The 24,520-nt window shown below is 48.0% G+C and overlaps 1 protein-coding gene and 1 long non-coding RNA gene across 4 annotated transcripts in view; both read left to right on the top strand.

Moving 5' to 3' along the window:
* SLC8A3 (solute carrier family 8 member A3) overlaps nucleotides 1-24,520 on the top strand; it is a 113,725-nt gene that overhangs the window by 44,601 nt on the left and 44,604 nt on the right. The gene's annotated exons all lie outside the window — the stretch shown is intronic.
* Nucleotides 1,523-23,926, top strand: LOC311437774. 3 transcript variants are annotated; one of them, XR_014693700.1, is made up of 3 exons: nucleotides 1,823-1,905; nucleotides 2,138-2,586; nucleotides 23,741-23,926. It is a non-coding gene; the product is annotated as an uncharacterized lncRNA (long non-coding RNA). The 3 variants fall into 3 exon arrangements; XR_014693701.1 differs by lacking the exon at nucleotides 23,741-23,926 and having other exon boundaries at nucleotides 1,523-1,825; nucleotides 2,138-2,864; XR_014693702.1 differs by lacking the exon at nucleotides 23,741-23,926 and having other exon boundaries at nucleotides 2,138-2,864.

Genomic DNA, 24,520 nt, shown 5'->3' with positions numbered 1-24,520 from the left:
GCACTGATCCTGATGTTCTGGGCTTGATGTAGAACAGCTCTCGAAGAGTTAAGGCTGAATTAGTGGGATTCCAGGTGATGAGAATTTGCTGTGTGAGGCTCATTTCCTTCTCTCAGGACACCATCCTTCCCATTTTGTCTCTCTTGAGATTTAACTTTTAGTGAATCCTCCAAACACTTCTCCAGTTTGCTCCCATCAGAGGATGAGCTCCTTCTGGCTTTCTCTTGCTCTACCTTCACATACACTGAAAATTCTTGATTCCTGTTTTAATCCAGATTAAGGAAGAGCAGTAGCAGCTGTCCTCAAAAGGAGATAGTGGCATTACAAGGAACAGTCAGAGGAGAAGTTCCAACACTGCTCTATGGCTTCATTTAATGAAGAGAAAGGAGAAGAGCATTTTTTTTTTCCCCATGGCTAGTTATCAGACCTGTCCATCCGAATTCTCAATCCAGGCAACGTATTTCTTCTATATTCCAGTGACCCGATTTGGTTACTGATATTGACAGTCTCGGAGCTGGTCCCAGTTAAAAACAAACAAAAAAACAATACCATAACCCCACTACATTGTGAAAGGTTGTTGTATTTATTTCTTGCTCTGAAATTAATGTTTTTAACAGTAGCAGTAGTTCTAATCTAACTGAAGTCATTTACACACACACTCGCTGAGTTTTTGCATTAGACCTGCTGCGAGGTCTAGCTGGTGTGACCTGCAGGGGATTTGCACAAGGTATCAGGCGACTGTTCCTGGAGCGTATGTGAAATCATCCCCTACAAATGTGAGAGAGTGACACCATCCTGGGAAGAGGAGCCCTGAGCTGACCTTTACCTTCCCAGATAGCCTTGTTGGCAGGTGTCGAGTGGACATTCTTGCCATCAGTTCACGAAGAAGGATAAATGACATGCTGCCTCAGGGGCTGTGACTTCTTGGCCATCAGAGGAGGCATTTGTATGAATTTATGTAACAGCATTAAACAAGGAAAGCCTGGGACCTCAGCTCAAAAGAGAGGCATGCACTAGGCTTCACAGAGCTGGTGTGCTCTGATCTAGCAGGGGAGTCCCTGGGAACCTCATGGAGTCTTGAAGCAGGAGACCTGTAGAGGGGCAGCTCTGGGAGGCTTCTGGGAGACTGGTGATATTCCTAGTTTAGAGCAAACACAGGGAAATTCATCATGCCAAACAACGCAACCAAGCTTTGGATTTAAAAATGAACAGATCAGAACTGATCCAACATAAAACAAGTTTACCATGGGTTGAGTGAGCTTTGCCTCCTTTACTCATACTGGCTTGCACAGTACTGCATGAAGCACCTTTGAATGAGGGGCCTACAGACACACACTTTACACATGGGATTGCAGAGGCACAGATCACTTCTGTTTCCTGCTCACAGATAGGGGGAGAAGCCACAGTTTAAATAGCGCAGCCTCAGGGCTGAGAAAAAACGCTGGGGGCAAGACTTGACAGACTGTACATTGCTCTAGTGCGAGTATGTTTGTTGTTGTTTTTTTAACCCACAGTGGGACCATTAATTACAGCATTACTTTAATGTATCTGTGACTTCTAACAGATCAGAGTGCCAGCAAGGTTTCTGAGTCAAACATGGGCTTACCCTTTTTGAACAGAGAATGGCAGAGCCTAGAGCCTCCCTGACCAGGGGTCCTCAAGCACATTTCTGTTGTGGCTAAATAGGAGAAGCTGACCTTGGTGAAAGAGGGCAGCTGTTTCAAATGCGAGGTGATTTATCTGTTGCTAGCAATGTGGCTTCTTTCTTATTTACCTCATGGCAGGATAAAATGTGATGATAAGAGAACTTGCCACTCTAGCCGTTGTAAGTACCGTAGACCAAATTCATCCTCTGTTTAGCTTCAGTGAAAACAGCAGATTTAAAGCTGGGAGGAATCTGGGCTGGTATGTATTTACAGCTGTCTTGGCAGATGGACTGTTGACAGATGAGGCCCCTCAAGTCTCTGCTTGGGTGCCAGCACTTCTTGCTGCTAGCTTTTCAACTGGAGCCAGTCCTGGCATAGCACAAGCACTGGCTGCTCGGAGAGCTGGGCTGTTTGGGTGGTTTAGGCTGGAAGGGCAGGGTGGTGGAAGCCTGAGCATCACACCTGGAAACAGGACCAGTTCTTCTCACCAGGGTTTGCAGGACCTGTCCTTAGGAGGCTGATGGAGATGTCTGCTGAGCTGCCCTGAAGTCTGATGAGCCTCGCATGGAGTGTGGCACTGTGACTGCACCCTGTGAGCCCGACCAGCCTGAGCATCTGCCAGCTCTGTCCTCACTGAGCCTCCCCTCTCCTGAACAGGCCTGCTGCAGGGCAGATTGCAGTGCCTTTTCAAAGCTCCCTTTCCACTTCCCAGCCTCGTGTGTAGCTGTGTATGTCCACCTGGGCTCCTTTGGTCTCTGGCCTCCCCCAGCGGGTGAAGAGAGAGATTGGAAATTCAGCTCCCTGCTCCAGATGTCACATCCTGACAGCTTCCACCATGTCCTGCTGCTCTCAGGAACAGATGCACACCAGCTGCTCGGGAGCAATGGCCAGCCCTTCCCCTTGCAAGCTCATCCCAAGTATTGGTGCTGAGACATTCTGGGTATGAAAGCAGCCCAGGGCTTGAATGCTGTTCCCCATGTAAAAGCCGTGGCTCTGATCTTTTGGTCTCTCAGTTAGACTGTGGAAGATCTCCTCCAACACTTACATTTTTTTTTTCTTTCTTTATTGTTGAGCTGGCCAAGCAGAGCTTTCAGGAGTGGTTGTTCCTGCCTTTGCAGCGTTGGCATGGCGAGTGTGTCATGATGGTTTATTTACAGCGGTGCCTCTCTAGTACTCCATGTAAAGGCATGTTGTCAAAGTGAAATGCAGTAGGAGCTACCTTTTGTGCCTTTGTGCTTCTTTCCATGAGATAAGCAAGCCAAAGAGGTCCTACCCTTGTAAAAAACACCACCTAGGCACCATGCTGCTCTGCTTTTACCCTTAAAGTGTGATAAAGCCATCAATATTTAATGTAGAATTTCCCCCTCCTGTTATCTTTGCTGTACCCATCGTTCCTCTTGAATTAGCCTCTCCTTTACCTCATCTGCTTGATCATGTTGGCTTAATACTTCTATCTCTGCCTTTTTTAGTACAGATAACTGGGCTGCAGTGCTAGTGAGCAAGAAGGTGCCAGGGACAACGTACTGGCTGTGCAAAAGTAAATACGTACTGAGCTGTCTCTTTCTAAGACATCACAAGTGTTTCTTTAAGATGCTCAAAGTATTTTGGGGTTGGTAATGTTAGCTTTGATAACTCATAGTATTATTTTTTTCTTTCTGTAGTGGAGTTGGGGAGAGAAAATGTGTGATTTGGCAGCTTTTCACAGATGTGTCCTGTTAGCTGACACCACCGGAGGTGGGCAGAGCTGTGAATAATGCAAAAGCACAGTAAATGGACTATGCATGAGCAATAACTGCTTGCCTGGCAGCCGGGCTCCTGGAGTTTGATCAGCTGCATGCTGCAGAGCAATACCTGCACGCTGGGCAGGGTGGAGGGCGTCGGGCTCCTGGCTGCTGCTCGCGCACCAGTGAGAGCAGCCGTGTGCTTTATCTCAGCCGTGACTGTGCTGCCTTTCCTATGGGAACATCTTCGTTTTCTATAATTAGCTAGTCCTTGGCATAGCTGTCTTCCTTGCTCTTTTTGTGGCCTGACAAGCGGGGTGGTGTAAGACATGGGAGTGAGCGCGATCTGTAGGAGTCACAACTGATGGCAGCTTCAGTAGGTCATTCGACTTGTGGTGGGCAGCTGGTGCTGGCTTTCCCTTGAGGTGACAGAAAAAATAATAGGCTCAGGGGCCTGATTATCCCATCCTTTGTATGGTACAGAGCAGAAAAACAAAACAAAACATAGCAGCTGTGACATCTCTGCTGACTGAGTGAGTTGTAGGCAGCAGTCTTGGAGCAGGAGAGAAGTGTGGGGTGATTTCGCTGGTGCACAGCCCCCAGAAGAGAGGATGGAGGGTGGCTCTGTCCCAGGTAGCTGTTTGCAGCTGTGTTGGAAGGCAGGACAAGAGTTCAGGCAGGCTGCACGCCTGGTAACCCCTGGGCTTCCTCTCACTGTCTTAGGAAAGACTGAGAAGGGGTCTTCAAAGGAGGCTGAGACCTCCCTTGTACATCTAGCCTGGCATGTGATGCCTTGAGCAGTGCTGCATCTGTTCTGGGAAGTGAGCCGGAAAGGACCACTGTCCCCTCCAGAAAGGGAACAGTCCCAGAAAAGGGACAGTGACTGCCCTTGCTGAGGGATTTCTCTCCTGGGTTGGAGGCCGGGGAGTTTCACTGGGTGGCAAGACTGCAGAGGAGGCCCAAGGGAAAAATACGCAGCAACAACAGGACTTGTGCTAAGGGCACCTCCTTTCCAATTTTGGTGGGGGGAGATGGGTTTTGAGCAAATCGCTGCACAGCGTAACAGCCCACTCCCTGGAGGGTACATCTAATGGAATTAAAGGGTATCTCTATCTTGTTCTGGGCGGCGAGAGCTTCCTCGAACCGCTGCCCAGAATACTTGTGAGACACCCTATAATTCAATTAGAAGTACCCTCCAGGGAACGTATAATTATATCATATCTATGAAACGTAATGACAGCCCCCTCGTGTCACATGGTGAGCAACTCTCTGCCACTGCCCAGAACCTTTCACCGGTAAGGAACTAATCTGCTTAGCGCAGATTGAGCTCGCTGGGCTGCAGCGCTCACCCGCCTGCTGCCGAAGGGGATCCCTGCCAGCAGAATAAACCTGTTAGCGGCACGCCGGCCCCACAGACCCCTTCCCACCCTCTGGCCGGGGCTGCTTGCCTCTGCCTTGCCCTCCTCTCTGATGGATTTGCTCTCTGAAGCTTCCTGGGGGTTTTGATGGGCTGGGAATTTTCCTTCTCCTGTTCTTTTTTGGTGTTTGTTGGGTAACAACATTCTGATGTGATACCAGGTGTGCTGAAGGGAATGAGCTGCAGAGCAAGCAGCGTGTCCTTCCTACATTCCTGCACCAGATAGTAAAATTTTAATAGGAGTTGGTGTGCTCTGGGGAGAGAAATAGTTATTCTGTGTGTTTAGCACCTCTGCAATGAAACACTCACCAAGTCCTCCGCAGCATTTGAGATGGCTTAAGGCAGTGAGGAACACTGAACCTGGCCAACACGTAGCGGTTTTCCATGGGATACTGCAATTTCAATTTATTGTCAGCAGCTTAAATCAACCTCCACAAAACCAGAGAGGGAGGGTGAGGTGAGGCCTCAGAACGACTGTGCGTAGCCTCAGGAAATCATGTAGAGGAGTTTCCTGGTGGGAGGTCCACGGGGAAACAGCATCATGATCAAGGGACGCCCCTACTGTTCAGGTGTGACGGCTGCTCAGGGAGGGCTGTGTTGTCCCAACCCTCTGCAGCTCGGCAGCTCCAGATGGCTCTCCCAGAAGGTTCGTCCACCCACGCGGATAATTAAACCCATCTACCTGTCACGAGATTGTAGTTGCTGTCAATGCTGTTACGCTGCTGGCTGTCAATCCCAAAGCCTCTTTCTGCCCTCGAATGCTGGAGCTCTGAGTAAGCGAGATGCCTCTGGAATATGAGATGAAGGCAGGGGAGAGGGAAGGGAAGGCGCTGTGAGGAGGTGGTGGGGGAAGTGAGCAAGGTTTGCCCTGTTTGAGGCAGGAGGGTGTTGTGCTGTCCCCAAAGGTGAGTGATCTGAATCCCAGTGCATGTCCTTGACTGGTGTCTCGGGGGTGAGTCACCAAAGGTGGAGCAGAGGTGTGTTTAGATGGAGTTGTTCTCTCCTTGGGGATGATTATACGGGGTATCACAGGCCTGTGGGGCCATGGTGGGGGTGCTTCCAGGGCTTGAGAAGGAGCTTAGCTGTGGGTTGCTAAATACTCTGGAGAAAGGCAGATGGAGAACAAGGTGTTTGTAACAATAAAGAGAAATGGATGAAAGCTAGTTGCTTAGGACCATGGAGCCTTGCTCTTCTCCCCTAATGTGGGACTGGGGTTTGGTGTCTTGCTGTGGGGCCAACATTGCTGCCAGGACTTCTCAGTCAGTGGGGATGTCTTGGAAGCAGATTCAGATTTATCTCTCTGTTTCCATGCCACTGACAGAAGAAGAAGCTTCCAGCCTTGTTGAGGGAAGCCAAGGGAAGGAGGGGCTGTTTTCTGCTTCCTACTTTTCCCTACTGCTCTCTCTGCTCAGACTGCCCCAAAACTACAGCATCTTGGAGCCTACCTTCTTGCACTACCTATTGCTTATGAATGCTTCAGGTTTCACTGGGAAGCCATCTGCTCTTTTTTAGGCATCACTGTCTTTAACTTATTATAGCTTGGAGTGAAGAAAGAAGCAGCTTCCTCCCAGTGCACATCATCTCCTCCCCTCTTGGCATCCAGGTATCTGTAAGGATGGTCCCTAGCTCTGAAGGTTGCAGCAAAACAAGAGGTACGTCAGGAAAGAAAACGTTGAGCCGTTGTGTAGACCCTGGTGGATCTCAAGCACCATGTCTTTGTCTAGAGCAGGAGAGGGACTTAAGCAAACAGTTGTGACAGGCTCTTCCCTGGCTGCATTAGGGGTTATGTTTTTGCTACAGCTCTGGAGTAACTCTCACTGCTCACCTGCATTTGCACAAGGAAATCATTGTGGAATAACACATAACTTTTCTGTTCCAAGGCGAACCTCTTTTACCAGCTGACTCACATTTCATTTACCATTAGAAAGAGTTAAATGCTTTTTTCTGGAACAAGATGGTGGGATAGTAGCATGTCCAAGGTTACCTGAACTCCTGTAGACAGAGCACAGAGGTTGCCTAAGTAGTACTGAGGTAATAATAGTTACCTCGGGCAGTTCCTTGTGGCAGTTATTGGCATTTTGCATTTATATTAACATACATACTATATATATATTATAAGGGGTCACTTTACCTGCCATGCAGGAGCAGCTGCCTCTCGGCAGGCTGTGTTGGGTGGCCATGGGGCTCTGTACAGTACCAGTACCACAGGGCAGGGAGCGATTGGGGCGAGGGGGTGCCCAGGTGGGCAGTTTTGGGGCTGGCAGGGTTGGATGCAGCGTGCCTATCCTGTGAGGAGCCATCCGTAGCTCTCAGGCCATGCAGTGACCACTGGAAGGGTGAGCACCAAGAGCTCAGCACAGGCTCCAAGGGGGTCTGTGCTGGCCTGGAGGGCTCAGCCCTGCTGCCTGGAGGGATGCGGGTGCTGCACTGGTGCAGGCTGGGGGCCAGCTGGCTGGGAGCAGCTCTGCAGGCAGGCAGGGAGCTGCGCTGCGCTGCGGGGGGAACTGCTGGCCTCAGGCAGTTCAAACCGAATCGGGGCTGAAGCAGTATATTGACTTAGCAGCAGCATATAATTAACCAGCAATCAGGGAACTATATGAGGATCGATATCAGCAATACAGTGGATAAACCACAACAGCGGATGCCTACATGATGCTGATGTTCAGCTGTGGATTTCTAAACACCATTCCATAAATGATCCCTCTGTGCCAGTCCTGTTTTGCCTGGAATGGGCCCCATATTTCCCCACCAGGCTTGTTGGTCCCCTTGGGCATGAATCAGCAGTGTAGCATGTCTTCAGTGTTAGCCCTGTAAGTCTGTGCTGCCGACCTGGGATTTTGCAGGCTTCAGGAGAGGTTTATTCCTTGTAAGAGAGAATCAGCTGCAGCCCTCGCCAGGATGCACAGGGAAGGTGTCCCCAGGCTGCCCCCCTTCTCCTCTGCTCCTGGGAAGAGAAGCATCTGTGGTGAGGTGGGATTTCCCAGACAAGGTCCATTCTGTGCCTTTTTTTTGCATCTAGAGCAGGTGAGATGCTAAGTAGACTCGTGCCAGAGCTCCCCGGGAGACTGCTAGTGCTGTAGCACATGAGATTTAGTGGAAAGGTGGAAAAAGCAGAAGTATATCAGAAATAATAGTTTTAAAAGTGCTAATGATAAGGAGAGCAGAAATGCCATCTATTTGAGATCTCAAAGGTCGTGTATTTCATGCAGAGTAACAACAGCTAGCCTGGCTGTCTCTCAACCTTAATGTCTGGTTGAATTTCTTCCTTCTTATTTTTTTTTCCTGTTAACATTCTATTTTAAATAGAGTAGTCCTCTAAGGGCCCAAGCTGGAGCCTGTTAGATGTGATAGAAAGGCTCCTGCTGTTGGAGTGGGTGGAGGGGATGGCATTAACCATCTTATGGCTGGTATTTGCTGTTTTGTTGACAAGGACAGTGTTCACCCAGCACAGAGTGTTTTGTTGTCATTTTGATGTGATGGGTTGGAGGAAAAGAATCCATGCAGTCGTGGCAGCTTATTCAAACTGTCCCTTCTCAAGCAGCCCAGGCATGTACGTGCCATGAGGACATATCAGTAAATAGCCATGAAACTGGGACAATTTGAACCAAGATCTGCCAGGAGAGGAGTGCAAGCAAGCACTGAAATATTTAAGTCCTGTGCAGGGTGGAAGGACTTTTCTTTTCCTAGCTGAGGGGGTGTGGAGATTTCACAGGTCCAGAGGATGAGCACATAAAAAAATCCTTGGGAACCTCAAATTTCTGGTGGTACTTCTTTGTGAAAAATAAAATAAAAAGGCAGTTTAGAACCCTTTGACTGCATGACATTTTTGTTTATTCTGCTAACTTAGAAGTATAAGAAGAATTAATGAAAAGATGTGTTTAGCAGTAATAGTTACCATTATGGGCCTTCCCTGCAATTGTTGCTACTTCCCCTGGATTTCAATGAGAGCAGGAAACCTGGGTCTCTTCCACTGGCTTTCTTTGCCTGGGTGGACATCAGGAAGTTTCCTCTGAACTCTTAAAACTGTGGCTACTTGCTTCAGTCTTTGGAGGGGTTAAATATTGATGATTAGGGTTGGAAATGTGACATAGGAGATTAGATCTAGAATCCCATTTTGCTGGTGCACTGATGACAGGATCTTATCAGCCTGCCACTCTTATTTGATTACTAACACTCCCTGCTGCAGAAACTGAAAGGGAGAGATGGGAAGTGGCTATTGATCGGCAATCAATAGGGGCTGAGGTGCTTTCATGAGCCCAGAGAAGACAGCACATTCACCTGCTAATTGCAGCCTGCAAATCCCAGAGGGGATGCTCTGGGCGCTGGGTATTGGCACAGCTGCTTGTCGTGCTATCAGACCCATGCTAGAAGAGATCAGTCTCGAAATTAGTGCTTTTGGCACTGGCCCCACATGAGCCGTGCCATCCTGTGACAGCCACCCACGTTCCAGCCTAAGGTTAGCAGCATTGACTAGATTCATCAAACATGCCCTGGGAGCGAGAGGAACAGCTCGGTATTGTACAGTGGGGCTGACTGCACTCACTGTTTGAATAATGATTCTTCATTAAACAATCGGGGCTTGTGCAGCTGAGAACAGGAGCGAGCATCCATGCTCTTAGAAGCAGGCAGATGGAATTTCATCCTCCCTACTCCTCCCAACATATACTCATATATGTATATTCCATCTCCTCTCCTTCTCTAGCCTTCCGTCATTTCTTGGTTCGCTTGTGCTTTTGCCTCCAGGTGCACCTCTGCTTCATATGCTTTAAAAGTCCTTGGAGAAATGAGCCAGGGTTGGCAAGTAATGCAAATACAAGGCAAGCTGAGGAATGTCATACATCATGTCAGTGTCACCTCCAGTATGGAAACTTTAAGAGATTGCAGAGAGCAATCTCTCATGCAGCCACTTGTTTTCAGGATAATGTTGTGGATGCAGGCTCAGGTGCAGATGGTCCTGAAGGTCCTGGTGACCAGGAGGAGACAATTGCCTCCTCTCTGTTCTTCCTGGAGCTAGGGTTGATGCTGGGCAGGGCCATGCTCTCTCCGCCATTCCTAGTTATTCGTGCAGAGCCCTGACACAGGGCCATTAGTGACAAATTGGGACATCGCTGGGCCCAGCTAAATGGTGTTTAATGCTCAGTGCGCATCAGCACAACAGGCATTTGATGGCATTTTTGGCATCAGGCAAAGAACATAGCTTTGTTCTGCACTAGCAGTTGCTGAAGTGTGTTCAGCCATGGGAACTGCACAAAACAGAGACTTTGAACATGACCGAGTTTCTGATGTAGATGTTCACGAATACCATGTGTTCCAGCCGCTCCTGCTTTTCCTCTTCTAATCCTTTCTTTTCACTGTTGAGATCACTCTTTTCCCATAGTAAACCATGTGGAGCTGTGCAGGCTGCTCAAATCAGGAGCTGGGAGCACATGCTTAACATGGGGGTGAGAGCTCTTCTGAAATACCAAGGTAGGGTGCCAACATCTCTGCATCTGTGAAGCTCAATCTGTGTCTCATGGCCTCCTGCCTGGGGTAAACGTGATAGTTCTGTGCTAAATCCAGCGCTGGGATGGAGAGCCTTCTTTCTTTTCTTCTCTTTTCCACTTAAGCCCAAGAGAGGCTATTTTAAAAAAATCTCGTTAAGAGAATGCTCCATTTGCATGATTAAGTCCTGGAAGTCAATAATGCCAAGCAGAACATTAATTCTGCCCCCAGTGTGTATAGTTATAAAACGATATTTAATTACACAATTACAGACTATTTATCTGATAATCAAATGTACTCGTGGTGTCTTCCACACACAGAGCTTCATATGTGAAACATCTTGTTGTATTATTGTATTCTGCTGTACTTCCACCAGCTTAATTATCCTGATCCTGTCACAGAGCTGAACTGACCAATGCCTAATCCTCTCTTAATTTTTATTGGGCCTCTGATGTCCATCAGAAGATGTTCACATCATATTGAGTTACAGTGGTGTGAACAAAGCAAAATAAGATGAGGAGCTTGCACCTAGCACAAGGGCTGTCAGTCCTTCTCAATTTGTGGGCTTTTCAAAATATCCTAGGGGGATGTACATGTATATAAAGCCCTTTGGAAAAGACTTAGTTTGCTCTGTAGTGTGTAGTGATCTTGGTTTTGTGTTTGTTTTTTTTTTTTTTTTTTTTTTTTTTTTTTCAGTAGCCTTTCATGATTCCCTTGGGAGCAGTCCGCAGCCTGCCGTCAAAGTGTCGGGCTGAAAGCCACCACTCTAGACTTTTTAGGCAAAACATTCCCTTCCAAGCCAGTGACTGTGTGTTGTACCATTCACTGTCCATTAGCACTCCATTTCAGAGGGTGAAACGTTTAACTTCAGAGCTATTTTAGCTGCAGAACTTAGGTGTCCTAAATACGCCTGCAGCATTTCTGTCTTATTACGGGCTGTTATATTTAATTTCTAGTAGGTTGTGTAAGAGCAGTGTACCAAACTCTTTTCTCATGAATGACTCCGAGAAGGTCTGTCTGTAATACGTGAAGCGATTCCTTCTACTGAGAGGTAGTGCACTTATGGACATAATTTGGCTTTGTGGTATTTAAATAATAAGCCTTGGTTATGTTGTTAATGCTTGCACCATGTGTGAAGAGAAAGGATTACGTCTGGTAAGCATCTCTGTTGTGCCATGGGACAAAATTAATTCTGCCATTGTCATGTTCCCCTCGATGTTGCCATTTAATTTTGTTGATGTATGTGTGCCAGAGCACTCATCTAAGAATGCAGATTCAAGCATCACTGTCCTTACCAAAATCAAATCATGCCTTTTAGAGTTTTTTTTCCAAATAGCTCCGTGCAAGCATCTTTCTGTTGGTTTGCTATCTCCATCATGAAACACGTACTTCTCTTAGTGCAACCAAATAATAAAATAACAATCAAATGACAGTGGCATGCTGGCACGTAGAAATGTTCTCTGGTGGCCAGAGGTGGCTGGGCTCAGCTTGGCCTCAGTGAGTAGCAGCAATACGAACACCCTCTACCTGAAGCAGTAGCAACTGTGTTTGGTGTAGCTGAGTCCAGGCTCTGTCTGTGTTGCTCTCTGGGAAGCTTGTGGTGGCTTTGGCCTCTACCACCACAAAGGGGTAGGAAGTTTCTGGTCATTGTTACAGTATTTGGTTGTTAGCTGAGGTGAAGATATGCCCAGTTGTGGAAAACTTGAAAAGGAGCAAAATGAGGGCAGGGCAGCTGGTGTTGATGGTGGCAGTGCACTGAGCACATTCAGTCTGCAGTCTCCCCAAACCAGGCTGGGCCAGTTGTGTTTTTATTGACTAAGAGATTGGCTGCAGACGTTAGTTAAAGTCTGTTAAATCCTTCTGTGGCTGATATTGTTCCCGTGGCCTTATGCTGGTCTAATTGCCTTTGCAGGAAGATTAAGCTGAACTGAACTGAGGTCAGGTTCCTTCAGAGTAAGGGTGTCCACTTGGGGTTTTCTCATGCCCTAACTCCACGCTCCTAATTCATGCAGCTAGGCTTTCTGTGGTCTCCCCAGGCAGATGAGCCGTTCCCAGTGTTGCTGGGTTGCAACTTCCTTATGCACCTTCCTTCCTGAAGTACATGTACTTCCTTGTGCTGAATCTAGAAGACAAGGGGAGCAGAAGTAAGTCTACAGTCCTCAAAGAAATTGGCAAATACCGCCTGGAGCATCTGGGACTCAGACTTCATCCTGGGGCACACAGAAGCACCTCTAAGATCTGGCACCATTTGAGGTTGTTGGCCATGCAGACTATGAAGGATCCAGCACAGGTGAGCTTGGAGTTCATCCTGATGTGGGTCTGTTCTGGTTGTGCTCCCAGCAACTGCTAGGGCAAAATCCACCTTCATGGGCAAAAACAGAAATTCCCCCTCTCTTACATCTTCACTTGCTATAACTGACTAGGTTAGTATTAGATTGTGTTTTGTACTGAGGTTTTGGTACATGATTTCATTTCTGTCCCAATGGTGATAGAGTTGAGCTTCTTTTCCAGTTTTGGCCATGTATGGTGAACTAGGATTTGGTCATATGTGATGAACTCTTGCAGCTCAAAGAGGAATAGCACATAAGGTGGGGGAAGCTGACTTCCTCTCCCAGCCCTGCCTCTAATTTGCTTTGCACACATGGAGAAGTTGCACCACTGGCCCATGCCTTGCTTCATCCATGTGCAAAATGGGGCCAACATAGCAGCTATTACACTTCCTAATGCTACATTATCATAGAAAGTCTCTTGCTTTGGGTCTTGTCCCTGAACACTGCTTGTTCAGGGACAACGAGCAGTGTTCAGGGACTAAGGGTGGGCTCGGTGGCTTTGGAAGAGCTGTCAACACAGTGTTAGCTACGTGGCAGGGAAAGGTATAGTGTGCCATTTGCAAAGCTGTGGGGGATGTGAAAGATGCAGGTCTAAAATAAATGTGCTTTCCCTTTCTCCACCGACCTCACAGGTTTGGTGCTATCCCAGGCCTGGTGTCTCTGTGAATCACCTCTGTTCACCCCGCCTGTATGGGTAAGCTGCTCCGTCTTCTAGAAACAGAATAGCCACGGAAAAATAGACTGGGGTGCCTTCTGGTTTATGGACTAGCACCAGACTTGCCTGTGTAATTACAAGACCTTTATTACTAGGCAAAGTAGAAAAGGCTTTGCCTGGCTCTCAGATCATAGGCTGGACTTGCAGAAGTGGCAGTTAAAAAATAGTAATCTTTTGACTTGAAAACTGAGCCTATTTCATATGGAGGGAAACAAACAAAAAAAAACAACAAAAAAGCCAACAACACCAACAAACCAACTGAAAAACAAATTACAGAGTTCCTGTAACGCTAACCACGCTCTGGGGAGCTAAATACGTCTCTCTCAAACATTCAAAGCATCTAATTAGCAAAGCCAGGCAGTCACTAAGGAGACCACCAGCCATCTCTGAGCAAGACACGTGCGTCTTGCTGACAGTGTTGGCAAGGTCACCCCTTCCCCATCTTCCCACCCCCCACCTCCAGACCCGACGTAGTGGGGAGCATCTGCCATCCATTTCCCCCTGCCAGGGAGTGACAGGAAAGGTTCACCGGGAAGATGAGAAGCATGACTGATGGCAGCAGAGCCTTGCTGAATTATTGCCTCTTGCGTGGGGAGCAGAGATTTGCTTTGGGGATGCTGGATTGTAAATCATCCATCTCCTTCTTTTAAAGGTGAACTGAAGAGCTTTGCGTGCAAGAGGGAATTAACCAATTATTTCAGAGGGCAGGATAGTATTTGTAAGCTTCAAGCTCATATATGTTTACATATTGAAAATGAGAACTGAAAATCACTTCTTTGGTAGAGAAGAAATAAAGCAAGCCTCATTTTTTGGTGGTTCCTTTTGTCTGGTCAACAGCCACCACTGAATTGGTGTTGGAAGGGGTTGCTGTGTTTTGGTGCTGTCTGTCTGAAGTATGCGTGCTCCCTCCTGCTCTTGAGGTGCAGCTGTCCCAGGGGGAAGCTGCTGTTGAACCCCTTTGAGATGGGGTGGGTGACGATGAGGGGCTGAAAAATTCCAGGCAGTAAAAGGGCTCTTTGGATATCCCAGCCCCAGTGCCCCTCTGTGTAGCCCCCCAGCCTGGGTATGGAGGCAGCAGGAGAGGGATCCTCCTTGTCCTGCTCCTTGGGACATTTCCCTTTCCAGGGGATGAATTGCTCACTGCCATTTGGCATGGTCAGTGCTGGAGAACAGCATCCCCCCATGAGCCTGCTTGGGCTTTATTGAAGCGCCGCCTGGCTCCGAGGCTCCCCCGGATCTTTCCGTCTCTTTTGTTTTTATTGCAGCAATAAATCTCCCAGGATCTCTCTAGCTGGAAGGGTGGGAGGGATGGAGAGGGGAGATTTCCCGTCTAGTGCATTGCAGGCTTTTATTGACTGTCAGGAGGAGCAGTAAATCTGTGGCAGGAGGTGTGCCCGGCATCGGGAAGCAGAGCACTGAGCACTGTTGCCTCCAGCAGCTGAGGCTGGATCGGAGATGCTCACAAGCACTGCCAGGGAGCTGTAATGGCTCTGTCCTGCAGCTGCAGTCCATCTTGAGGGTGGGATTGTCGTGACAGCTTCTACCTTTGCTTTGCTTGACCTGCTTGCCTGTTCATGCCATGCGTAGGCTGCCCTTGCAAGCCTTCCCTCTGCATACCACCCGTATTCTCCAGGGATTTTCATTTGTGTGGTCTGGGGGTCACTGGGACTTGCCAGCCTGGTGTGTGGGTCCACCACTGCCTCGCTGCTGCTGGGGATCCAGCCTGGTCCCTGCAGGACCGGCGTTGCTCCCAATCCAGCAGCGGGCAGTGCTCAGCTTCGAAGCAGAGCTGGGTGCACATCCTTGGCGTGGCTCAGCATGACGGGTCATCTGCTTCTGCAGGGCGAGGGTCAGTGCATCTTTGCAGATCTGTAGCCATCTGGGACTGATATAAATGTGACAGAAGAAAAACCAACCCTGAGACATTCTGGCCAGTGCCAATGCAACGTGCAGGCACCTAGCTTCTGGGATGTTTCCAGCTAGCTGCTTCGTTTAGCCAGTGTTTTTCATCTCCAGCCTCTAAGCCCAAACTATCTTTGTTTTGAGGCTTACTCATTTTTTCCTGTTACAGGCTTCTTCCCTGTGTTTGTCACAAGCAGTGTGTGTGGGCAGTGGGGCTGGTGTGTGACACGTTCCCCTGCAGCCCAGCGGGGCGGGCAGTGGGATCCCTCGTGCTGTGGCTGGGGCAGCACATGACAGCATTTAGTCAGGGGTGCTGGAGCTGCTGGGATGGCCATGAAATCCCAGCTCTTATCCTGTGTCAGGGAGGACATTTCTACACCAGACCAGGTAGCCCCCAGAGCTTGTACGATCTCTGTCACGGCAGGACTTAAACAACAGATTGGATGACTGTCAGGAATGGCAGAAGTAAAATAAAAATCATAAATAAAATTTTAAGTAAGCTCTGGGTGTAGGCATCAACAGTTCTTCCCAGGAGCCTTCACAGAGACCAAGCTGTATGATTTTGTAGTAAATAAGTATACAATACCCCCAATAACATTGTAAATAGTGTTTGAAATACTAATGAATAGCTTTTTCCACAAAAGCTACTTGGCAGTAAATCTACCAGGGTTTACGTTAAATTCATGTTGAACATTCATCACATTTACATGCAGGTCTGCTGTGTAACACTTGTACTTCTTAATTTTAGCACGCACAGGCATAACTACACACCCCTCTGATTTTCTTCTTTCAGAGATGCTTTCTCAGACTCAGTAAGAGTGTGACGTGGGCTGTGTGTCATCTGGATTCCTCTAGCTTGGGAAGAATGACAGCTTCTCTTTTACGTTTTCCTTGGCACAGCAGAACTGTGTCAACAAGCTGAAGTCCAGGGATCCTTACAGCTAGCAGCATCCCGCTGTTAGGGTAGGACCAGTGCTGTCCTTGGTTGCTGGTAATTCATAAAACCTCTACTCGCACTATAGGTCAGACAGATGCAGAGGTCTGCCACGTTCTTGGATTTCTGAATGATGACACATTTTTCCCCATTAGTCCAGCAAGTTGGATGGGCATTTCACTTTTATTTTTCCTCTTCTTCCTCTGGTGTCACTCAAAAGAGCAGTAGAGGCAGAGTGTTACTCTAGCAAAGGGACTCTAGCACTTAAACTGGAAAGCCCAGCTTTTATAACTTGTGGCACAGAGGTATTGATGTGGCTTGTATCTTGTCCTTTTGGCTTTAACTCCCCTCTATAACTGCCTTAAGAAACCCTTCAGACTGTGTCTCTGCAGCCATAATGAAGCATCCTTGCAGTCTGATTTCTCCATCCTTGGACAGGAGAAACCCACACAGAGGTCTGTGTCTTCTCTCTTGTTTCTTCTCCCATACGGATAAATTCTGGACCATGAACCTGTTTGCAGTCTCCACACCTAGAAGGGACATTCCTGTCCGTCTTGTGAAACTTGGATACTGAAACTAATTCAGCTAGAAGCAAAAGTATCTTTTCACTTTAGATTTCAGCACACTGTGATCCTGGACAGGATCTGGCAGTTTGTTGGCAAGAGGAAATAAAAAGAGAGAGGGGGATTTTTTTTTTTTTTTTTAAGAGAATAAGAAAAAAAAAGATTTTTTTAAACAATGTTCTAAAGTTGATGTTGCTACAAAAATGGACGTGGATCTCAGCTCTGTGAAACCAGTTCTCACATCCTTAATTCATAGCCTGTCTCACCTGAACGCTGGGGCCAAGTGTCTTGGCAGGGGAGGTGATTGAAAGCATCTCTACTACAGTGCACACAGCATAGTGCTCTAGCATTTTGAGGTCAAGTCGAGTAAGCAACAGATTTTTTTCTTCTCCCAGCTAGCCAGCTCTTGAATTAGCCTTGCTGCTCATCCTCTGTTGGCTCTGGTATTTGTGGAGGAGAATACCACTGCTCTGCTGTGGTAGTTTACCATCAACAGTCCCCATTATTGCCTGATTTTACTTGGAAGAGATTCCTCATTTCCCTGGCACCAGCTTGCCTTTCAATAACTGCAGCCAATGCCATGTACTGCCTTGCAGGAGAGGGCAGGCAGGCAAGGAGAGGCCTCTTGGTGATTTCCACCTGGAGGAAAAGCTCACTTCGTGGAGTGGTGCAAGGATGGCCAACAGTCTTTGAAGCTGTAGAGGTGATACCCTTGAAGAAAGGAGAATCCTCCTTTCGCTGTCCCAGGCTAAGCACAGTGACTGTTGCCTGTAGAGCTGAGAAACGTGGGTGTAACATGATCTAAAAGATGCACCATGCAACATCATCTCAGCCTAAGGCAGAGCCACTTGCATCTGTGTCACTTGTGACAGATGTTTCTCCAGCCTGTTCTTAAACCTCTCCAGTAGAGAGACATTTACAATGTCCCTAGGCAATCTCTTGTAGTACTTTTAGTACTTTACTGTCCTCACCCCTTAGAAAGATTATCCTAATTCTTAAGAGAAACTGGCCTTGCTCCAACTCCAGCCACGTTTTTCCCAGATCCATTCTTCCCTTGGTTCTTCATTAATAATTTTTTTATACCCTTGAATGCTATGCCTCAAAGGTTCACCTCCCCTCCTGTATTCACTATAGGGTAGTCCCAGCTCCTTTCAACTTTCTTCCAGCAAACTAGCTCCCCTCACCCTCCATTTGGGAGTGCACAGAGGAGGTGGGGGGAACAAGTTTTCTTTCTCAAACCAAATGGGTTATCTTGGCCCCCTGATCTTCCTGATGTCTGGAGACAGCCTGAGGAAATAGACTAGTGAAAAGGATGGAGAGGAGGGTTTGGGTGGATATGGGCAGGTAATGGCATCGGGGTAGCAAAATAATGCCAGATGGGGTGCAGCAGAGTGAGTTGGAGCTGGTTGGAGCTTCTCCAGTGCACGAGGCCTTTTGCTCCCACTTGTGAAGAGCATTTGTATAATTGGACATTCCTCTGAATAAGAATAGTGTCAGCAGTTGTACAAATCAGGATGGAAGGAGTTTGCAGGCTTCAAGATATGAGCTGAATGGTCATCAGGTGAGGACAAAGCGAAGTATTTGGAGACCTGTAATGCGGGTAGGCATGCTGCAGGCACCATGTCCAAACCAGCTGGAACTGTTGACAGCTGGGATGTGGAGGTGGATCAAACAGGTCACCTTCTTGATGTGGCAGATGTCAGTTATTCTCTTGAGTGAGGTAGGGTAAGGACAGGGCCGATCCCACGCTTTTTGGGGATGTAAGAAATCCCAATCCCAGCTGGCCTTTCCTCTTGGGAAAGCAGGTCCAGCTGGTGGTGACAATAGTGGGTAAAGGGGATGCCTGAGGTGCCTCCTCTCTGCCCTTTTGAAGATCTCAGGAAGCACTTCAAGGAAACATTACCTGGACAGCAAATCTTATATCTCAAAATTGTTTCCGCCCTCTGAGACACAGAAAAGTGCACAAATCGTCATTGTGGCTATATACAGTGCTGCTTCCATGAGAATCTTCTGAAACGTCACTCTTGGAGATTGGTTTAATGTTTGCTTTACACAGCATTTTTAGCATTACTTATTTTTAACTGCGTATCTTTGTTATGCTCAGCATGTCCTTCGCCTCCTTGAAGCTTGCTCTTTTTCCTGGGATGTCGTAGTCACTTACTGCACATGAGCTGGACCCTAAGCTGCCCATCAGCTATCACTGTGCCTCCATGATGGGGCTGCGTAGAAACCATCAACTTAGAGATGAAAATTCCCCAGGACTGCAGGCAACCTTCTGAATTAACCAGGCCCTGGAAACTGTGCTGAAAACATTCAACTTGCCCTAGTTGTTGTGGTGAGATCTTATGTGGTAAATGCCTAAATTTCAGTGGAGATGATGATGCCCTTTGTATGGCAGCTGTGATAGCACTGATCAGACCAGGAACATAGATCCTGTAATGGATCTGTAATTATTTGGTCCCCAACGCACAAGTGGTGAGGAATAGTTCCTGCTTTTCTCCCCTTGGTTCCCTCATCACGTCCAGTACAGTTTTGGATGCTTCCTTTCCAGCTGTTATGTGCAAAAGAGGGGCACTGATGCCACTCAGACATTTCAGTGGCTCCTAGCCAGGAGCAAGCTCTGCCTGCACTTGAGCCCAGGGAATGCTTTTTCCCCTTGGGAAGTCAGGCTTGGGTCACAAGAACTTAGTGGCACCGTTCAGGTCTGTGCATTGCTTCCAGCCTGTTGCTGCAAACCTGAGAGCTTCCCTACCTCCTGGAGGTGTTTTAATCGCAGCACAAATACCATACGTGGTACTTAGGCCCCTTTCTCCACTTGTGGAGAATGCAATGGAAGAGGAATTTCAGTCCCTGGTAGGAAGCTGTACAGTTAGACGTGGCCTTTTTGCTTTTAATCTTCTAGGTAACTCGAAATTAAACCTTTCATTCCTCTCTGAAATATCTCCACTGGCTGTTGAGCTCCCTCCCTTGCCCCAGACTCTGTTTTTTTTTTTATTGTGTGCAGAGTGGTTTTTGTACTGAGACATCTCCTGTGCCTGCTTTCCTCAATGGACACTGATGTGACATGCAGAGCCGAGCTGTCAGAGCTCTGGGGTGTTTTTTTCTCCTCCCGGTGATGAGCTGTGACACTCCGGCTTCCCAGCTCCACAGGCCACTTCTCAACGCTTTTGTTAACATTTCATTGTGAATGCAGCAGGGGGCTGGCAGTGATGGCTCGAGGTGTGCCCGGGTCAGGGGGGAATTTGAAAGATGGCATTTTTCAGCTTTACGTGAAGAATCAGTAAGGTAGCACTGCAGAATATTCCCATTCCTTTCTATTCTGTCCTCACAGTTCTGGATTTTTTTTCCTGTTATTCTACATCATCCCAGCCATTATCTTGTTCCCTCTGCCATTCCTTCTGTCTGGCTCCGAGGAGCATTTTGTGGGTGGATCACGGGCTCTTTGGGGCAAATTTGCATCCCTTGGCGATGCAGATGAGGAACTGCATCACTGGAGTTGGTAGCGCTGAGCAGCATAAATGAACCGATCCCTGCAGGCTTTTTTCTGTGGAATAAAGTAACGCTGGAGATGAGGAGGGAGCCAAAGGGGCACGCGTGGAGCTCTGTTAAACCTTCTACAACAGCAGTTGCAACAAATGAACACTCACCTGTGCGAGGGGCAGCTGGGATGGTGAGATCTCACCTCCTGCCAGCCTGTGGAGGCTGAAAAGAGGCGAAGCCGTGGGCTCCTGGGGCTGAAGGGTTCTCCTGTCCTGCAGGGGACATCTCCTGGCAGGCAGCCCGGCTGGCCCCTTTGCTAGCTGGTGTGTGGGCTGTGACCTCTGGGGGCAAGTGGGTCCCACAGGCTGATCCCCTTAAGGTCCCTTAGCCTCCCTGAGGTTTTACCATACAGTGTGTTAAGGCTGAGTTCTGCCTCAGCTCCTGTCTCCTTTGCAACAGCCTCTCTGGCTTTAATCCTTTGATGGCCTGGTGCTGGTTAGCACCCAGGAGTTAATGTGTTGAGTTTTTTTTAGGGTCCCAGGCTTGTCTTTAGGGGTGCTGCTGGGCAGTTATGCTACAGGGGTGTGTGTGGGGCTTTAGCCACACGTGGATTTTATCCCTGTTAAGGCTGGGGCAGTTTATGCTCTATATTCACCATTCTGCAGACTGTCCTCAGAGTCTTTTGTGTTGCAGCTGGTGTGCACCAGCACTGTTGGTCCAGCAGGCAAAATTTATAATCTCACAGGAGAAACAGGCGATATCTCCTGTCCAGACCTCACCTCATCTCTAACCAAGTCTGTTGGTCCCCAGTGATCCCAGTCATGCATCAGGGATGGAGAAGCGGTGAACAGCACCCTGTTTTGTTCACCCCATGAGGCACAGCCTCTACATTTTGATTTCCTTGGGCTGAAGAAAAGGCCAGAAGGTGTCGGTAGTGCCTTGGTTGGTGAGAGATATGGGAGGTATGCTCCTTGGGGCAAGTGGTGGTGCTTTGGCAAGGCAGGAGGGAAGGGGTACAGAGCCAGGGGGTGCAAGCAGATGGAGGAGGTGGTAGAAGGAAGGCTGAGAGTCCAACATCTTCCAAAAATCTATTGCTCTTAGCCACGCTCCAGATGCTGTAATATTGAACAAGTGTTGCAAAATATCAGTTCTTATCTAGCAGATGCCTGGGCAGGGAAGCTGACTGGAAGTCCTCAGAGAGATTACCCTGATCTCCTCACAAACAGTGGAGCATGGAATAGAATAACTTACTTTAAATATTAATGCTACTTTAGCATTAATTTTGACTTTGTTGCTGATGGGAGGTGCTGCTGCAACATTCCCACCAAGCTGAAATCTTTTTAGGATTCCTAGTCTTAGAGCACTGAGATGGGAAGGACGGAGCAGATGCTTTGCCCTGCTCTTGTGCAAACTGGTGTCAGGGCTGTGGCTCATTAGGCATTTAGCCCATTTTGGTGGTTCCTTGACTAATATGGAAAAGCTTTAAAGTGGTTAGAAAACAAACAAACAACAAAACCCACCTTATGGTTGTGCGTGTTTTTTTCCAGGTTAAAAAAAAAAAGTGCTGTAGGCATTCCAGAGGGAAGATTTTTAGTTGTTGGTACAGCATGTGAGGGTTTTTGTCAGGTTCAGGTTTCCAGAGCAGGTACAACCATCTGTTGGCAAATGCTCTCCTTACAGAGCCGAGCTGGATTCACCTCCCACAGCAGCAGTGCTAACAGTAGGTATGCACAGATACTAGGGTGCTTGAAGATCTTCAGAGACCTGGATACTTGGCCGCGTAATGCTGTAATTATGTTGAAAATATTGCTGAATTTGGAAAACATAATCTATAAATTAGATTTGTTGCTGCAGACCCACTGCCAGCTATGGGACTTGTGCTGTCTCTGCAGAAGTTCAGAGCTAACTTTGGCTTTAGCCTCAGCACACCTTGGACTGAGCTTGTTCTGTGAGCACTTTGAGCCTTGCTGGTGGGCGTTTGTTGGTAAAGCAGCACTGCAGTGCTATGGCTGGGTTTTGGGAAGGGCCAGCCCTTCTGCTCTCCACTGGTGTGGGCTGGTGGGGCTCATCACCAGCTGGGCTGGCTGAACTCTGCACAGGTTTCCCCAGCAGCAGAGCAGAGCCACGCTCAGGTCTCGGCTGAGGAGCATTGGCAGATCGCAGTGTGAAAGTGCACAGGAGCCTGTCCATGCTGTTGCAGTAAATCATAGCCTTTGTGTACCCATTATATGAATTTCATGAGACTTGGAAATATTTTCCCCCCATGCCTCTGTACCCAAACTGTGCTAGAAATTCAGCCAGGTATGCAGTTATGTGCGAGAGTTATGCAACGAGTGCTTCAGAAGAGCACAGCGCTCGCTGGTTCGCAGCAGTTGAGAGATTTTTCCAAGGCATTTAGCAGCAGAGCTGCTACAGCCCGGCCAGCAGCCGTGGCTGTGCAATTCCTGCATATCTTCTGCGCACACGAGCCTCTCTTGGCCACTGCAAATGTGCTGTATGATCGTTTTTGCCCCAGTGCAAGGAATTTTGTGGATCTGCTGACGGTGCTGGTTGGAATACAGCCAAGCCCATGCTTACCGGGGTATTTCCTCAGCAGTACTCAGGGTACTTTGTGTCTTGGCTACGTGGGGAAAAGCAGGCGATACAGCCCCTACCTCCCTTGAGCTTAGGGTGAGCATGTATATGCATGCATTTAGGGATTCTTTTTCCCTGTGCTGTTTATCTCAAAGGTTTATTTCAATTCATACACTTTAAATGTCAGGTCTGTAAAACTGCGTGCTGTAGACAAAAAGGCAGCGATGCAGCCTTTGGGAATGAGACCCTACCCTTGCTGTAGTGCGTGGTGGAGGCAGAGCTGGGTGTGAGGGATACATACAGAGCACTGAGAGCTGTCTTTCAAAATTAGACACATGAGACACCTCAAATTGTTCCGTGAAAGTACTGGAAAGCCAAAGAAAAACAGGTGACTGCAAGGGGCTTCTTTTCCATGCTCAGCCAAACCAAAGCTTTTTTTTTTTTTTTTTTTTTTTTTTAAGCTGGGGGCTCTTAGAAATGCTTGGAGAATAACCTTTCCTCCCTCAACCCAGCTATCTTGCTTTTGGGATGAGTGCTGATGACCCTGTTCTGTTTTGGCAGGGATGAATCATGCCTGTGCATATGTCACGCTGTAAGGAGCAGCAAAGGGGGAAAGGAAGGAGAAGTCCATGCTGTAAGAGTGCTTCCCCACATCACTGCTTCTGGCCCCTCCTTTCCTTTCCAAAACAAACATAAGAACCTGCTGCAGGTCTCCATCGCTTGGTCACAGCATCCTGAGTAAAAGCAGCACGGTGCAATGCCTCTTCAGAGGAAATTGTATCTCCCATTATTCGTGAGTCACAAGGGTTAAGGAGATTAGCTGTTTCAGTGGATTAGTAAGGGGCTGTGAGATCTGTTCATCTCAGTGTAGCTAGCTGTCTTATGAGTGGATGTGTAGAGCATCTAAAAATAATTCAATTATTTGTGCAAAATATCTGTCAGGCTGGTTTCCCTCAGGCAGACGTTCCTTCCCACAGCACAGCTCTTGCAGAGCAAGGTCCCACCCGAGGAGAGATGGGAACAGATCCTGGCTGATGGACGCAGAGCATCGAGCTGCCAGCTCCCCACTCTTCCTTCCCCAAAACCATCTACACTATCTCCCCAATACCATTTTAAGAGGTGGGTTTCCCTTTTCCCCAGACTTTGGCCATCCCACTGTTGTCTGACCTTCCCTGGGGACAAGCAGGCGAGCTGCTGAGGACAGCCTCCCTGCTTGTGGAGGTGCCACATCTCGGCTCACTGCTGGGGACATTTGTCATTCGGAATAACTCTGTGCCCAGACACCCAGTATTAGTCTTCTCCAGCACCAGTACAATAAAAATCAGTGGCCCTGGGCAGCGTGAAATGAACTTTGGAGGCATATTGAAGCCTTGGCTGTAGATTCTCCACCTGCTTCAATATATGAAAAATAATAAAAATTTTATAGATCCCTAAGGCATCTCTGAGGTATGGGAGAACATTTCAGCATTCTGTGCTGGTGTTATTCCTGCCCATGCGTGGCTGCCTGGGCTGGAGGTCCCTGGGGTGTCTGGTCACAGTTACAGGCACTCCACATCAAGGAGTGGCATGGGGAGGGGAGAGGGAAAGAGGTGGAAAAGCAGGATCTTGGAGTCTTTGCCATTATTATTTTTTTTTCCACCAACCTCCTGAGCATGTTGGCAGGTCGCTTACCTCACTGTGTCTCTTTTTCTGCTGTTTGTAAAATGGGAACACGTTTCACCTCACAGGGCTGTTACGAAGCTTAATTAAGATTTGCA

The sequence above is a fragment of the Aythya ferina genome (assembly GCF_964211825.1).
Source record: "Aythya ferina genome assembly, chromosome: 5".
Taxonomy (NCBI): domain Eukaryota; kingdom Metazoa; phylum Chordata; class Aves; order Anseriformes; family Anatidae; genus Aythya; species Aythya ferina.
Note: the sequence above shows the minus strand (reverse complement) of the source record. Positions and strands in the feature narration are given on the sequence as shown.